We start from the raw sequence: 7,241 nt of genomic DNA, 5'->3' as shown, positions 1-7,241 counted from the left end.
AAGCCACTGGCTTCAGAACTTGAACTGCAGTTGGCCACGTGGGAGTTCAGCAATGTAACCACTGTGCCATCTGCTAATCACTGCGGATGTCAATTTTTAAAAAAAGTTCATTTGTCCACTTCTTCCATGAAGGAGACAGAAAATGGGACAAACAACAGGGTCCCCAAGCCACAATCTTCCCCCTGTCCTAGTCAGCCTGGACCACAGGCATATGTGCACATGTTTGGCATGTCTTGGGAGGCCTGGAGCTCTCTCGTGAGTCTGTCACTGAGGAGTGCTTCCATCCCTGCAGCAGTCAGTTTATATGGGACGATTACATTTTGGTTCATACAATGACCCCAACACAGGTAAGCATATGAGTATTTCCTCAACGCTCACAAATGAGGAAAATGGGTAAAGTAAGTGATTTATCCCACCTCGTTCAAGTTAGTATGACTAGATACGGCAGCTCCTCTGATCCAAACTTTACCGCAGGGTCTTCTGGAAGTAAGCAGAAACCAGGTAATATATGATCTAGTTATGAAAAAACTCTGGCACACTTAAAACAAGTTAGAGAATAACAAGGCACTAAACTAATTGTGCGAGAAGTGTTTAGTAAAGGAAAGGCGTGTGGGCAGAGCTGGTTGAAAGGCTTAAATAGAGAATGTGAATGTTGAGCTGGGATTGAGAATGTTTTGGGTGAGATCACCAGCTGGCTGGACTCAGGTAGAGAAGTGAATGTGTGCAGGGAATATTGAGGTCTACCTGTCAGGAACACAGGCAAAATAGCCAGAGGTTGAACAGATGAAGTAAGTCCAAAAATATCCAAACTCATTCACTCAGTCACTTGTACATTCATTCACCTAACATTTCTGAGCACTTACTGTGTAGTGGACATTATAGTAACCATCAAAGATACAAAGATGAATAATAGCTTTTCCAAGACTTTCCCATCTAATGAGGAAGACAGATCAGTAAGTGCATCTTTGGAAGTGCAAACATGGGAGAGAGAGGTTCGGGGTGTAGTTAGGTACTAGAACCTTCCAACTCATCCTGTTTCCCTTTGCAGTTTCCTGATGGGATACCTACAATCAAGAGCCAGGTAGCTGAGCATCCAAGGAGGTCAAATACAGGGATGCCCTGGTAAGCTGAGTCAGGGCACCTAGCTGAGGCCCAAACCTCCAGAGGATCCCTGTATCTCAGCATCCTGATGAAGAGTGGCAGGGGCGGACTCCCAAACCCATTTACCCAAACAGCCACATGGATAAGAAAGATCAGCCTGCCACATTCCCAGCAGCAGTGAGAAGAAGAGAAGGGGCATGTATGATTGCATATTACCTTTTGATAGTGTCTCTTTCTATTGGTGCAATTGGTCCAATGAATCAAAATAGCAGCTCCCCTCCCATGCATGAGGAGAAAAGAAAAGAGAATACAGCAAGGGGCTGGAAAAAAACTTGGACATTTTACAAATCCTTCAAATTCAGTACATTCAAGGCTGCTATTCCCTGTTTCAGGGGCAGAGATACCTCCTCCTTCCCTAACAAGGAGCGGGCAGGTGGTGTTACAGGAGCAGTGAAGGGCACCCATTCCGGGCTGGAGACATCACAGGAAGCAGAACAGACTGAGGTCTGAGCTGAGGTTTGGAGGATGAACAGCTATTGCCAAGATGAAGCATACCAGATAAGAGGAAGAGGATATGCAGGTATGAGAAAGCAAAACATTTTGATTATTAGATAGATAGATAGATAGATAGATAGATAGATAGATAGATAGATAGATAGATAGATATAGATACAGTGTTTTGTTTGTTTGTTTGTTTTGTTTTTTTCTTTTTTTTTTTTTTTTTGTCAGAGGGCACATGCACTCACCAGAGAGAGACAGAGGGGGAGATAAAAAATCCAGTGAGGTCACATTGTCACACTGCAATCCCTTCTCTATTTCTCCACCCTGTTGGGATTTGGGGCACACATGCACATACCCCTGTTGTGTTTTCAAGTTCCTCGGGCTGGGATCTGAACAGCAGAGTTGGCCATGTGGGATCTGCCTCCCTTAAGCACCAGGCTTAGTCCTTGATTACTTTTTGATTATTCATGATTACCAAACTTCAAATTTGATTATGTGTCAGGCACAGAAACGGGGGGGTACTGTTCTAAGGAGAAAATTCTATTTGGGATGAAATTAAGTCCTACATTAATCTTCAACTCTTCTCTCCAGCATTCCTTTTTTTCTTCCCCTTTTTTCAATTCAGACTTGGCTCCATAGGCATATTGGGACACCTCTACCAATGTTCTTTATTCAGCCAAATCAAAGACTTCTCAACCTGAGGTCTCTTAGCCATGATCATATGGACAAATTGACAAATCGAAAGAATAAATGCAGTGTTTTTTCCATTTCCTAACTTAGGAATTAAAGGGACTCATGATTTCTTTTGCATTATTTTAGCTTCTTTAGTATCTTCAAGCCTTTTTCCTCTGGCAAGGGTGAGGACACAGGAACGAGTATAACCTGAAAGAAAAGTCAGCACTAGCTTGTGGCTTCTGTACTATGGGACAGTGCTTCTGTTAGGTGGAGTAAAGATGGTGGATGCACCTGCTCCCTACTGGGCCCATGTGCAGAGTCTACGTACATTACTGATGACAGGAAAGTAAATATGGTGACAGTTAATTATCCCCACTCTTTCTTCCTAATGCAAAAGCACTATGCTTATATGGCTTCTTACTACTATGTGTATTGTAGAAAATGGGTTTTTTCTTCATACAAAATATTGGAATCATTACGATGTCATAAGACCTAGACAAACAATTTTTGTATCATCATCATAAAAAAAAATCTTTTGAATGAGATGTTTCAGTGGAATATTCTTTTATTGTGGTTCTGGGTAGGAGGATTATAATATTGTCACAACTAAATTATTGCCTTTTCTTTTGCCTATTAGAAAAATTAGTGCTGTGTGAAATCACATAGAATCTTTTTCTCTTTTAAAAATTGGAATGGAATAACATATAATTAATCGTATGTGTCATCCAGGCTCATTTTTTAATGTGCTAAAAAATAGCTATCACTTTATTATCATTTTAATGCAGTAGGATTGAAATGTTTGTAATTATAGGAATGGGATGATGTGTGTGATGATACCATCCTGTTGTCTGACACATAGTAGGTACTCAGGGAGAGCTAATTCAGTCTGGAATTGATTGTGAAGGCTGGGAGTGATCTCAGAGAAGCAGAACAAATGTAATGTCTGGTGAGTAACCTCACAAAGGTTTCTCATGATTCCTTCATGAGGTACAGGTACTACTTTTACAGGATCGTGACAGAAACACAGGTGTTTGGGAGCAGCAGATAGCATAATGGTTACATTGCTGGAGTCCCACATAGTTGACTGTGATTCAAGTTCCAGACCCAGCAGCTTAAAACTCATGCTGGGCATGTGTGCATGCGTGCCCAAAATCCCAAGAGGAAAATGAAGGAGAAGGGATTGAAGGGATTGCAGCATGGCCATCCCCCTGGGGTGTAATTTCTCACTTTCTGTTTTTCTGGTGAGAGTATAAGCACTATAGAAAAAAACAAAAAACAAAAAACAAAAAAACACAACTCTAAAAAAAAGATATACAGGAGTTTATTGAGTTGATTTAACCAAAGCTTCCTGAATCTCTAAAAATTATGAACTGAATGCATTGTTCTTTTCCATCGTCTCTGAAATTTGATTTATTTTGGATTACCTTTAGTATACAACTCATAAAGAACTTTTTTTTTTCTTTTTGAATATTGCAGTACTGAAATTCTCTAAAATGCCTTTTAGGTCACAATTTTTCTCTAGCTTTGAATTTAATGATGATTTTGGAGCTCTCATCAATTGTGCTACTTGTATTGCATTCTAATGTATTGGCTCTATTCCAGGGGTGTATCCTTAAACTGTGTCTATAGGCAAATTACTTTGTTATTTAAACTAGTAAAGAATTGGGATCTTATTTATTTATTTACATTTAATCACTGTACATCTTAACAACATGCAATATGGTTTTTTCAACACATAAATTTATTGCATATTGATCGAGTCAAAACTATTACTATATACATCATCCTCTTCAGATAACTTTTTATCTTTGCATCTGTTAAATCTTTTTTCCCTGAGCCCCTCCCCTCCCACCCACCTCCAACTCTCCACTCTCTTATACAGTCTCTGGTATCTACCCTTGCTATCTCTGTATGTCTTCCAGTCTTTCAGTTTCTGCAATTAAGTGCAGATATTTGGTATATAATGAGCTGAGACATGCAATGTCTGTTCATCCACTGTGTATAAAATATGAGGGTTTCACTGTTCTTTTGTGGCTGAGTAATATTCCATAGTATATATGTGCCATATTTTTTCAATCCAGTCTTCCATTCTTAGGCATTTAGGTTGATTCCATATCTTAGCAGTTGTGAATAATGCTGCATTAAACATTGATATGCAAATGTCTTTCCAATTGAGTAGTTTTGCTATCTTTTACATAAATACCCAGAAATGGTATTTCTGGGTTATATGGTAGTTCTATTTGCAGGTTTTTGTGAAATCTCCATATTGTTTTCCATAATGGCTACACTAATGTACATTCCCACCAACAGCGTAGGCGGGTTACCTTTTCACCACAGCCTTGCCAGCACTTATTTTTTATGTTTTGATCATAGTCAGCCTGACTGGGATAAAGTGGTACCTCATTGTGTTTTTGACTTCCATTTCCCGTATGATGAGAGATACTGAGGATATTTTTCATATGCTTTTTGGTCATTTGTATGTCTTGTTTGGAAAGTTGTCTGTTCAGCTCACTTGACCATTTTAAAATTTGACTGTTCACTTTTTTGCATGTAAGCTGCTTGAGTTTCTTATATATTCTGGTTACCAGTCCTCTATCTGCACCATAGTTTGCAGTTTCTCCCATTCTGAAGGTTGTCTCTTCACTCTGATTATTGTTTCCTTTGCTATGCAGAAGCTTTTTAAACTGTTTCAGGTCTACTTATCAATTTTTGAGATTATTGCCTGTGCTTTAGGGGTCTTATTTAAGCAATTGTTATCTTGTCCAATGTCTCTAATAGTTTCACCGATATTTTTCACCAGTTGTTTTATGATTTGAGATTTTATGTTTAGATGTTTGATCCATTTTAAGTCAATTTTTGTTAGTAGTGTGAGAGAGGAGCCTAGGGTCCAGTTTCATTTTTCTGCAGGTGCATATCAATTTCTTCCAGCCACATTTGCTGAAAAGATTTTCTTTTTCCAACTGAATTGTCTTGCGTCCTTTGTCAAAAATCAGTTGGCTCTATGCTTTGGGGTTTATATCTTGGTTTTCTATTGTGTTCCATTGGTCTACTTTCCTGTTTTTGTGCTTTTTATTATTTCAGACAAATTTTCTGATAGTTTTTCCTATTTCTGTGAAGAATATCTCTGGTAATTTAAATGTAATCGAATTGAATTTGTACATTAATTTGGATAGAAATGACATTTTGATTATATTTATTATCTCAATCCAGGAACATGGTATATATCTTTCCACTTTAGTGTATCATTCTCAAAATTTTTTTTTTTTAGTTTCTCATAGTTTTCTTTGTAGAGGTCTTTCACCTCTTTAGTTAAGTTTATTCTGCAGTATTTTATTTAGTTATTTATTTTGTGACTATTGGACATGGGATTGCTTTCTTCAGTTCTACCTCATTTTGTTCATTGATGGCATATAAAAATACTATAGATTTTTTTGTGTTGATTTTGTATCTTGCCACTTTTTAAAATTCATTTATTCACTCCCAGGAGGCTTTTTGGTTGATTCCTTTGGGTTTTCTATGTACATAGTCATGTCATCTGTGAAAAGAGATAATTTCTCTTCTTTTCCTATTTGAATGGCTTTTATTTTATTCTTTTGTCTGATTGCATTGATTAGGACTTCCAGTACTGTTTTGAAAAGGAGTGGGGAAAGTGGGCAACCTTGATTTGTTCTAGTTTTTAATAGGGATGCTTTCAGCTTTTGCCTATTCAGTATAATGTTAGCTATGGGTTTGTCATATATGGATTCTATTGTATAGAGAAATGTCCCTTCTATACAGATTTTGCTGAGATTCTTAATCATGAACAGGTGCTGTATTTTATCAAATGTTTTCTCTGAATCAATTGATGTGATCATGTGGTTTTTATCTTTCCTTCTGTGTTATTTTTGTGTGCACATGTATGTTGAACTGCACTTGCATCCCTGGAATAAAGCCTACTTGGCCCTGGTGTGTGGAATTTATAATGTTATTGGATACAATTTTCTAGTATCTTGTTGAAGACTTTATATCTGTACTTTTTTTTTTAATGTCTTTGCTTTTGGAGTCAAGATGGTGGAGGCTTTATAGAATGAATTTGGGGAGTTCCTTCCTTTCGATCTTTACAAATAGTTTGAGGAGAATTGGGTAGCTCTAATTTTAAATAATTTAAAGTTTTGTAGAATTTAGAAGTGAAGCCATTAGGACCTGGGCTTTTCTTTGTTGGGAGACTATTACTGATTCAGTCTCATTGTTTGTTATTGCTCTGTTTAGCCTTTCTATTTCTTCCTGCTTCAATTTAGGTAAATTACATGTGTCCAGAAACTTGTCTATCTCATCTAGGTTTTCTCATTTGTTGGTGCATAGTCACTCATAGTATTCACTCACGGTCTTTTGTATTTCTGTTATAGTTGTTGTAATATTGCTTATTTCATTGATGATTTTATTTATCTGGTTCCTTTCTCTGTTCATGATTAGTCTAGCTAATTGTGTGTCAATTTTGTTTATCTTCTCAATGAACCAGCTTTTGGTTTCATTTATTTTCTTTGTAGTTCTTTTATTCTCCATTTCATTTATTTCTGCTCTAATTATTTTTTTATCCTGGTATTTCTTGGGATTTTTTTCCCAGTTTTTTGAGATGTATTGTTAGGTTGCCTATTTGTCACCTTTCTATTTTTCTCCTGTGAGCACTAATTGCTATGAACTTCCCTCTTATGACTGTTTTTGCTGTGTCCCATAGGTTTTGGAAACTCATGTGTTCATTATGATTAGTTTTGATAAACTTTTCGATTTTAGTCTTAATTTCTTTGGTATTTCTGAAGTCATTCAGGATTAGGTGGTTTACTTTCCATGTATTTGTGTATTTTAAAAATAACTATTAATTTAATTTTATTAATTATCATGGTTATTTTTTAATTTGGTGTGTTCACCAGAGAGAGACTAAGAAAGAGAGGGAAAGTGAAAGAGCAAGCCTCCGGGTATGGGTCTCA

This window comes from Tupaia chinensis, unplaced genomic scaffold (assembly GCF_000334495.1).
Source record: "Tupaia chinensis unplaced genomic scaffold, TupChi_1.0 Scaffold139943_1, whole genome shotgun sequence".
NCBI classification, from domain to species: domain Eukaryota; kingdom Metazoa; phylum Chordata; class Mammalia; order Scandentia; family Tupaiidae; genus Tupaia; species Tupaia belangeri.
The sequence above is the reverse complement of the archived record's forward strand: the minus strand, read 5'-3'. Positions refer to the sequence as shown.